The sequence below is a fragment of the Podarcis erhardii genome, assembly GCF_964252035.2.
Source record: "Podarcis erhardii genome assembly, chromosome: 5".
NCBI lineage: Eukaryota > Metazoa > Chordata > Lepidosauria > Squamata > Lacertidae > Podarcis > Podarcis erhardii.
Window position 1 is genome coordinate 22,859,295 of NC_138509.1, and position 11,120 is coordinate 22,870,414.

Consider the following 11,120-nt stretch of genomic DNA (forward strand, 5'->3'; position numbering starts at 1 on the left):
AATGGAGAGGTTTGATCTTCTTGCAGTCCATGGGACTCTCAAGAGTCTCCTCCAGCACCATAATTCAAAAGCATCAATTCTTTGGCGATCAGCCTTCTTTATGATCCAGCTTTTACTTCCATACATCACTACTGGGAAAACCATAGCTTTTACTATACGGACCTTTGTTGGCAAGGTGATGTCTCTACTGGGCTCTGAATAGAGTATCCCAATTACTGGAAATGCAACAGCAGTTGTCATTCAGTTTGCAACTGAAGGGTGAATTCTGTTCTCAGTGTTAAGTCTACTGAGCTTGGGGTGGGGGCCCATAGTTTAGCAACAGGCAAAGGTAGCACATGGCTGTGCAGTTCTGAGGGAGCTTTTCCTCTATATTTTTGGTTGTATGTTTCTCTGCTATGTAGAAGGCTTGATGTAAGAAAGACAAAACGTCTCCGGTCCTTTGTCTTCACTGTGTTTTTGTTCAGTTTTGCTCAGTAAAGTGTTAGCAAGATTTCTATTCTCTTGGGACTCTGTCTGCATTATTTAACTGACTTTGCTAGCACCAATGAGTAAGGGAGGTTCTGCTGAAACTAGGTGTGAAGCTTAAGTTCTGTGCTGAACTTTGAGTCTGGATGTGCCACAAACTTAGTTGGATGTGGATCCCTCCGTGAATATTCAATTTACTGCTAACGGCAGTGTTCCATTCTGCTCCACTGCATATTCTGGTTCTGTGGGCAGGCTTCCATGTAATATAATATCACAGGGGGCTGCTTACATAAAACATCATGGTTGTTCTATTAGAAACAGATGGCATCTTCATGGGCTCTCACACTCAGTTTGTTCTGATATCATGATAACCTGGCAAGGGGTTCATGTCACCATTCAACAATTTGTTAGCCTTTGTCTGACAATTGTCTGAGAAGAAAACCCAGAGAGGTTTGCATGTATGAGTTCCTGGTTGGTGATCTGCCAGTTGCCTAGAAGCTTTCCTCTTCCAGTTTTCATGTGCCTGTATGATTTTCATGATAAGGTGGGTTCACAGCAATTTATATGCCACCAGAATGACATAATTAGAAGCATAGAAGAAGCAGTTTATACCAAGTCTCCTGTTGGTCTGTTGGCCCATCTAATTCAGCAGGGTCCCCACCGATTGTCACAGGTTCTCCAGAGGTTCAGAAAGGAGCATTCCCAGTCTTAAGTGGAGATGCTTGGGACTGAGCTTCTATGGACAAACAATGTGCTATGCCACTAAGCCAAGGCCCATAGTGATAGGAGGGGAAATGTTACAAAAAGCTTACAAAGCTTACAAAACATCTGATAGCTAATACATATTTTTGAAAAATAATAAAAATTATCAATTAAAGTTGGATCATGCTTCAACATTGCGTGTGGATGAGTAGTTGCCTCAAAAAGGGGACTCTATTAATCCAGTTCAGTCCCAGTTTAATCCAACCAATTGTTAAATGAATGTGCCGATTAAATGAATATGATTTTCTGTTTTACACTTTAAAATACTCATTTAAATATCCTTAAAATATCAATGACTGCCCTTCTTCTCTTTCCATGGTTCATTTTGCATATGTTAAATCCTTGCATATTGTCCATAAACTAAACCACTCAGTATTCCATTATTACATCTATCAAAACTTATTTACACTGTTGAATTTATCTTAATGCTGCCAACGTTTTCAAGTGTACACAATTTCCCTGCATATATTCAATAAACACTTCCCAATCTTCTCTAAACGTATGTTCTTCTTCTTCTCTTACGCTATAAGTTACGTCTGCAAGCTGCACATATTCCATCAACTTAAGTTGCCATTCTTCTTTGGTTGGGACCTCGCTCGTTTTCCATTTGGGGGCTAGCAAAACACGGGCGGCAGCAGTGGCATAGATAAATAACCTTTTTTGACACCTGGGAATTTCTGTCTGAATTATTCCCAACAAAAAGGACTCTGGGTTTTTCCTTTTGAAAAATACTTTTAAGCATGTTTTTCAATTCATTATGGATTATTTCCCAATACTCTTTTACAGGTCCACCACACAAAAAGTACCCTTTTTCATGTAGAAAGCTAATGTATCAGGAAGAAGACTTGTGCCCACACAAAGAAGACAACTTGAACCACGACTTTCTTTTATCATACAAAGGAGCTCTGGTGTGAATTACCAGATGGAAGCAGTTCTGATATGAACAGGGCAAGTCTACTCTGCCATAGCTATAGGCAGTAACTGACTTGCCTCCATCCTTGCTGGCCACAAGCTTGCATGAGGTCATTGCTTACATCATAAAAGCAGTCGATTGTGAGCTATTTTCACTTGATCCCACTGTGTGTACTGTAAGCTTGAGTTCAGTATGGAGATGTGGAGGCTCCAGCTGCTTGATGGGAGTTGGGAGATGCGCCTGGTCCCACCTGGAGTTTCTAACGGTTATTTAAAAGAACAGTGGGCTAGTGGCCAAGGAGGATCCTTCACTGTTGGTGGTCTTGAGGAACATAAGGCTGCCAAGTAGGTGAAGCTAAGCAGGAGTGGGACCTCCCTGGTTTTCCATTTGGGGGCTAACAAAACATGGGCCACAGTAGTGGTATACATAAATAACCTTTTTTGACACCTGGGAATTTCAGTCACATGGGCTCCATCCTTGAGCCCTGCTCACAACCCCTGTTCACGTAGCTGTATATGTGCATCATACAATCCACACCAGATTGAGAACCTCGTAAAAGTTAATTGAATGCACTCTGGATAACTGAACAGAATTGTGGGAGATTGTTCCCCTGAAAAACTGGCAAAGCTCTTCCTCCTCTTCCCCTCCTGTGCTTCTTGCTGTTGCCTTCCAACAATATTCTGACTTGATTCTCTGAAGGGAAGAGGAAATGATTTGGTTAAGTGATGGGTCTGCTCCAGGGAAATGCAAATTGACAAGAGATGCAGCCGGATTTGCTCCTAAGGCTGTGTTTTCATTTAGACAACCATCAGAAACCTTCCTGGTCTCCAGAAGAAACAAATTGCTTTGATCTTAAATGCGCCAAATACCATTAGGGTTCTCCCCACTTGCTTAGGAGTTAATCTCACCAGATAAAGGAGAGCCAGCTCCTTTAGGCAAAGTACAGCTCCAGACTCCATTTTAAGCCCTACAAAATTAATATATTGCTGGTAGCTTTGTATTTTCATTTACGTTGCCTGCACAGTGGCTTTCCGAAATTGGATATTAATGATTTACACTGTAATTTATGTATGTCCATAAAGCAGAGCTGGAGTAACATTTGAGGAATCAAAATCTTACTCTTGGGCATTTCCAGGGCAATGTATCTAACCATTAACCCTTTCTGAAATTGCTCAAGGGTGTCATTTCCAATTCACATTTATGAATAAAGCAAATGCTCATTAGCTTGTCCTTCATTCTGTTCCAGATTTCTTAAGGGGAGGGGGTGAAACATGCCACGCAGCAAGTTTTCTCCTTGAAAGTTCAATATCCACCAGAGCTATTTACAATATAGTGGTTTTGAAAATTACCCAGCACTCATTGTGCAACCCTCTACATTTCACTCAACATGGGACTGCTGCTGAAAACAACATCCATGCGACATGTCCCATCCCAAACCCGTGGAACATAGGATCTGCTAACCTCCATTATAATATTGTCATGTTGTGCATTCCCTGCTCCCAAATCATATCATTGATGGAGGCTGGAAGAGGCAGGGAATTGTGCAATTCAACCAAAATAGCAAATGGGCTAAAAATGAGCCTATGAATTTGGACATGTATATTGCTAAAGGCTTTCTGGGAAATGATATATAATGAACAAAAGAAGATGTTTAAAAATACATTTGTTAAAAAACCAGAAGCCTTTTTGTTAGGTATAACAGGTGAAGAGTTACCAAGAGAAGATAAAATACTTTTTAATGCATTCAGCAACAGCAGCGAGAATGGTACTAGCCCAGAGATGTCAGAAAGGAGAAGTACCAGAAAAAGAAGAATGGCAGGTGATTTCCTCTTAGCTGTGTTTTAGTGGAGATCCTCCCATCCTTTTGAGCAGCAGAACTTCCAGTAATCTCTTTTTTTGGCTTTGCTTCAATCCGCCCACTTATTTGTAAACATAAATGTGTTCATCAGTTAATTCTGATGGGACTTGGCTTACCTCCTGAGATGCTTTTCTAACCAATATACCTCAGTGGTGAGGGCTTAGAACAGCTCTGCATTTTTTATTTTTTATTTTTTGCTGGAATTTGTCTCTTTCAATCCAAGCTCTAACCAGAGTTGTTTTCAGGCTTTTGGTTTTTCACTTCCCATTTTATGCCAAGACAAAGAATGGTAGCTAGAGAAGAAGAAAATAAAACTGCCTATTTCTTCATCCAGTGTGATTAATCACTTCACTGCTGCTGAACTTTTGGAGACATTCCTGGAAGCAAGTGCACAGTCCTGTAGAGCGTGCTCTTTTGACCTTATCTTAAAAGGGCTGCCCTTTAAGAATGATAGAGACCAAATGGAATGAGTTCAGAGGAGGGTAAGATGGTCAGCAGTATGGAAAATAAGTCCTACATGAGGGAAGGCTGAAGGAGCTGTAGAATCATAGAATTGTAAAGTTGGAAGGGACTCCAAGGGTCATCTAGTTCAAACCCCTGGGTAGATGGGTAGGATTATGATAGCACTCTTCAAATAGCTGGAGGTCCATCATGGAAAAGAGGGCAAAGGCATATTTTTCTGTGGTCCCAGTAAGGTAAAAAGTAAAGGAACCTTGGACGGTTAAGTCCAGTCAAAGGCGACTATGGAGTTGCCGCGCTCATCTCACTTTCAGGCTGAGGGAGCTGGCATTTGTCCACAGACAGCTTTCCGGGTCATGTGGCCAGCATGACTAAACCACTTCTCGTGCAACAGAACACTGTGATGGAAGCCAGAGCAACAGAAATGCCATTTACCTTCTCGCCTCTACGGTACTTATTTATCTACTTGCACTGGTGTGCTTTTGAACTGCTAGGTTGGCAGGAGCTGGGAAAGAGCAACGGGAGCTCACCCTGTCACGGGGATTTGAACCACTGACCTTCTGATCAGCAAGCCCAAGAGACTCAGTAGTTTAGACCACAGCTCCACTCACTTTGGTCGCAGTAAGCAGAGCTAGATCTAGTGACAATCAGTGATTTTGGCTTGCTCCTTTAGTCATTTCAATTCATGAAGCTGCAGTGACACCAGAAGAACCCTCTCTCAGAAAGTACACCAGCTGGGGGGGAGAGAGAGAGAAATGTAGATGAAGATTTGTGTATGGAAGTCATGAAGGAAGAGGAAAAGGAACAGGGTATGATAGATATTGGAATGCCAAGTCGAGAAATATGAGTTCCAAGGAAAGACAGGACCTTTCTTAGAACTAAAGGGGAACTGTTGGATAAATTATTGGAATTACAAAAATTATAGAATGGCAATTGAAATGTGAGTGAGAATGGCTGAGCAAGTGAAGGCTGGGATGTTGCATTTGCAAGAGAACCACAAGACAAGGACAAAGCAGAAGCAAGTAGGATAAATGGAGGACGGAGCCTTCAAAGGCTGAAGGCTGAAGGAAGAAGGCCATTGTAATATCAGAAGGTCGTTGTTATGCCACACGACTTAGACAGACACAATAGCTGTTGTTTAGAAATGCTCTTGCTGTGTCTTTTCCTTGCCATGGCGCTTTTATCGCTGCCTAATCTCTGGGTTAAGTGCAATGCATTTATGCAGTGCAACCCATTGCCTACTTGGGTGAGGGCCTCTTCCTCCCCAGAGATTTTCAAGCAGAAGCTGGATAGCCTTTAGTTGGGGATGCCACATATTCTCTGCAACTAACCAAAGGGTTGAGCGGCAAGGTTGAATCCCAACCCAATTGTAATTTCCAAATATGCAGATGGGTACAGAAATATCTTACACCAACACACACAAGCAAAATGCTAACATGCTGCAAGCCAGGAATGAATTTTAAAATGTAACTCTCCAGAGAGCAAAACAAAATAAAAAAATTCCTTCCAGTAGCACCTTAAAGACCAACTGAGTTAGTTCTAGGTATGAGCTTTCGTGTGCATGCACACTTCTTCAGATACCTTTCTTCTTCAGATACCTTCAGATACCTTCAGATACCTTTCGTGTGCATGCACACGAAAGCTCATACCTAGAACTAACTCAGTTGGTCTTTAAGGTGCTACTGGAAGGAATTTTTTTATTTTGTTTTGACCATGGCAGACCAACACGGCTACCTATCTGTCTCCAGAGAGCCATAGGCATCCGCCCACAAAGGAGGTGACATCGCTGGAAGATTTACTGCCCTGGCTTTGTCTTATTCTCTTACTTCCATGCACCAGGTGTAACCAGATCATTTAGATAAAGCAGAATTCTTTACTTTTGGAGGGACAGACCTCCCAGGGCTTGACGTTCCCCATCAGGGACCGAGCAGAGGAGGAGGAGTGGTGGAGACCACCTCCCCAACCTGACTCTTCCAGGGAGGAGGAAGAGGAAGACAGTATAGATTCACAACAGGGGTTTGTGGGAGGTCACAGCTCAGAGGCAGATGAGGGGAAAAGTTGGGAAATCATGGGAAAGGAGGAGCAGACAGAGTCAGAGCAGCAGCTGGCTGACACATTGTCACTAGAAAGCATTCCAGACCCACCATCTCCCAGAACCCGGCGAGCCTTAAAAGTAGGAGAGCAAAGAGCTCAAAGACAGGGGGCACTTAACAGCACCCGTAGAGGAGGTGAGGATGATGGTACATGTGGAAGTGGGAGAGATGGGGAGAGGAGGAGATTCACTCAAGACAACGCCATTATCCAAGAGGCTGGGTTCTATAGCCTCTCTCTGTAAAGTTTGTAATAAAGAAAAGAAACTTTTCCTTGTCTTTATACTTTCCTGGGCATCCAGCCGGGAGCCACTGACAACACCCTGACAGTACCACTTGTCAAACTGAAGCAGGCCATTGATCCAGGGTATTGTGAAGAGGCAATAATATTTAATTATATTGATTTATTATTATTGGAAGTCCATCTTCCCTTCCCTGGCAGTAAAAATACAACTAAGTCCACCAGGCCATTTTGACCAAGTCACACCCACCTGCATAAAGGCATGGCTGCACCAACTGAAAGTTTGGCAGTCCCAGCAAAAATCCTGTACACAGTGCTTTGCGAACCCTGCTGGGACTGCCAAACTCACCATTCGTTATTCTTGCCTCTACACAATACATACCCTGGATCAATGCTCTGCCTCAGGGAGTCTTCTGAGCTCAGGGCCAGCTGATTGTTGGTCTTACAAGGGGGTTTACACAGAGCCTTACAAGCTTCAGTAACCAGATGATCACTGGGGCTTGTGTAGCTACTCCACTGAACAGACCTCAGTTGGCTACATGACCACCTATTATCGTAAGTTTAGCCTGTATTACAATATATATATAATGTTATGCTTTGCTTTGGAGAGAATAAAAGCAGACAGCTAAAGTTTCATGCATAATACCAAAGGCACAGTACCACTGAGCCTAGGGCTTGCCAATTGAGGTTGGTGGTTTGAATCCCCACAACAGGGTGAGCTCCCGTTGCTCGGTCCCTGCTCCTGCCAACCTAGCAGTTTGAAAGCACGTCAAAGTGCAAGTAGATAAATAGGTATTGCTCCAGCGGGAAGCAGAAGCAGCTTAGTCACGCTGGCCACTTGACCTGGAAAAGCTGTCTGCGGACAAACTGCGGCTCCCTCGGCCAGTAAAGCAAGATGAGCACTGCAATTCCAGAGTTGTTCGCAACTGGACTTAACTGTCAGGGGTCCTTTACCTTTACCAAAGGTGCACACAGTTTCACACGACTAGGCCAAGAGAGCCCAGAAGACTCCAGGATCCTCCATGACCTCTCAAGATCTTGTACAGATCCATCACTGTAATGGCCAACCCACCAAGGCATTTAAACTGCATCCATCGCCACTCTTTTTATCATTCAGGAGGAGTTTGTATTTTTTGCTGCATCTGTAATTACAAAGCGGAACAGATGGCCGAGGTTTAGTTTAAAGCTGCATGTCCATTCTGATAACGTATGCTGTCCAGTGATTGTTCACAAATGTGGGCCGTTTTGTCTCACTTGGGGGAAGGGGAAAAAAGAAAAACGAGTACAAAAATCCTCCTTGTCGGAAGCATCTTTGCCGCATCAGAGATTTACTGCAAGCGGTTTTGCTGCTGCTTGGTATTTTTCAAAGCAATGTCTGATTCCATTTGAGATACTTTAAAATCAATATCAATGATAATTAAATGCCCCAGTTTAAGAATGGGAAATTGATTTTTTTTTCCTCCCAAAGAAGGAGATTTCAATAAGGTCAGAAAAAAGCAGTGTTTGTTTATGGTTTACAAATGTATCCATCATGATAGCCTACCTGCTAGGAAATCTATTTTTTCGTAAGAAAAATGGCATCCAGGAATGTTTATGTGACTGGACCTCACTAAAACCCTGATCTGGAGTGGCAGTTTCCAAGAGAACCACCACTGAAAATGTCTTTTGAGAAGTTGTGGCTGGACTGGGCAATTCTCACCCCGAATGAAACCTCCTGTAGCCCAATGTATGGTCTGGAGGCACACGCTAAGCAGGTCTCGATCTGGTCAGTGCCTGGATAGGTGGACACCTGGGAACTGTGTGTTCCATGATGAGGGAAAGATGGGCTATAAATGCAAATTAAATTAAAACATGTACTCAGACAGAGAGATGGCTGCTTCAAATTAGGTATATGTAACACCTAGGGAACTGGTCTTCTCAGATTATCTGAGGGCTTCATGAGAAATTTTGGTTAAACTAGTTCAAGCAGTATGATCTAGATCAGTGTTCTTCAACCTTGGGACTTTGGATATTGTTGGACTTCAATTTCCACCATCCCCAGCCAGCTTAGCCAAGGGTGAGAGAGGATGGTAATTGTAGCACAACAACATTTGGGGATCCAAGGCTGAAGATCACTGATCTAGAGATCTTCAAAGAGAGGCAGGACAATCATCTGTTGAGCATGCTCAGACTCCAGACTTCTTAAAGCAAGCAGGATTCTGGAATAGATGACTTACGTGACCCCTTCCAATTCCATGATGATCTCCAGAACAAACAGCACACAGAAAGGGGTTGTGATGGCATGGGGATAACTGATGCAATAGCATGGAAAAACCCCTCACCAATTTCCCCTTGTGTAACAGAACTTTCCTCCCTCTCCTGCCGCCACATGCTCTTTCCCCCAACCCTCTGGAGCAGATTTGAGAGGGGAGTGGGTTACGTGCTGGGAGAGGATGAGGGAAGTTTCGTTGCACAAGTGGAAATCCTTGCACAGACAGAAAAAAGGGAGTTTGTTTCAATAAGCAAAGTCAGATGCATCAGGTTGGGTAATTCTGCAGCCAAAAACAGACCAAATGACTTCGTTCCCCCATCCCTAGCCAACATACACCAAAGTAGGGCAGCTCCACACCATCAGAATTTGGTTCTTCCTCAAAGATGTCAATAAAACTACTGCGGCATTGTTAGATTTTTCTCCTTAGACCACAGCTCCTACAGATATGGATGCACTAACTGAACCCTATGCACTAGCAAATTGACTCCTGCTAGAATATTCTGTGAATATGCCACCTTCTTCAGCCAACAACAAAATGCTAATAAGGCACTTTACCTGGTGCCAAGCGGAGACAGAAACGTCTGTCCTTATTGGCTCTAATTGGCAATCTTTTGAGAAGCCCTAGTTAGGCGCCAAGGACTGACAGAGCATCATGGGGGCTCTTTTATGGCTGCTGTCCATCCATCTGCACCACAAAATTGTCACTTAAATTGAGACCTTTAATCTCCAAGAGCTGTCATGTCAGATTGGGGACCATGTGCCAAGTCTGAGCCACTTTTTCCAAGGCCTGGAGCTTTTAAAAGTCAACCGTCTTCAGCCAAAGCAAAACTCATTAGCAATTTTAATCCAGGAAAGGACACAGCAAGGAAGTATTTCATCGCACGCAAGAAGGAGCAGAAATTAAAGCACTGAAATGGCTTTTGCCTTTCTTCCAATATTTGCGACCTGACCTGACTGTGAAACTAAGAAGGAGCAGGACATTGGAAGAACTGTTGGTCACTGTTGCAAGTCTTTGGTTTCACCTCTGATTCTCCATCCTCACAGATTGGCCAACTCTGCCGCCAACTCTTCCACTTGAGAGGAAGGCCCCAGCATTAGGACTGCTGCTCCTTACCAGTTCTGGGCCTCCAGGCCATGTGTGTCCATTCTTTTCTCTTTTTTGACAAAGTAATAATCATAAATAAATAGGAATAAAAATGTGCACCCCACAACTGAGACCATTTCAATGTAACTATCCAACCTCCCAAAATTTCAACACCTCTTGCAATGCTTTGACCCCTTTCCGTTTTAACAGTACAAATTCTACAAACACCCTCCACATCATCTCAAAATCATTTCTCCTGCATATTCCCCGTCTTACCTTAATAGTAAATGTTAATTTATCATTAATAGCTATATTCCCACACCTCTTTATACCATTCTTCCACTTTATATTCTGCTTGCGCTTTCCACTTCCTAGCTATCATAATTCGTGCAGCTGTCAATAAATTTGTGAGCGAGTCCCTCATACCAGCAAACCTTCCACCCCATTGTAAATTGATAATAATGCTACCTCTGGACTTTGGGTCAGCTTTAACCCAGTGATTTCTGTTATCTCCTTAAACACGCTTTGCCAAAAATAATTGTACATATTTACACCACATGTAAGGGACGCGGGTGGTGCTGTGGGTTAAACCACAGAGCCTTGGGCTTACCGATCAGAAGGTTGGCGGTTTGAATCCCCGCAACAGGGTGAGCTCCCGTTGCTCTGTCCCTGCTCCTGCCAACCTAGCAGTTTGAAAGCACGTCAAAGTGCAAGTAGATAAATAGGTACCACTTTATAGCGGGAAGGTAAACGGCGTTTCCGTACGCTGCTCTGGTTTGCCAGAAGCGGCTTAGTCATGCTGGCCACATGACCTGGAAGCTGTACGCCGGCTCCCTCGGCCAATAAAACGAGATGAGTGCCGCAACCCCAGCATTGGTCATGACTGGACCTAATGGCCAGGGGTCCCTTTACCCTTTACACTACATGTGAATGTAATTCCCTGTTTCCTGGCATCCCCTCCTACATTACACTGAATATTCCTTGTTTATTTGATTTA

General features: G+C 43.4%; 1 long non-coding RNA gene across 1 annotated transcript; it reads right to left on the reverse strand.

Moving 5' to 3' along the window:
• Positions 1-435: 435 nt before the first annotated feature.
• Positions 436-2,131, reverse strand: LOC309341671. Its single transcript, XR_014156519.1, has 2 exons — positions 2,034-2,131; positions 436-1,201 (listed from the first exon to the last, which is right to left on the reverse strand). It is a non-coding gene; the product is annotated as an uncharacterized lncRNA (long non-coding RNA).
• Between the last annotated feature and the right edge of the window lie 8,989 nt (positions 2,132-11,120).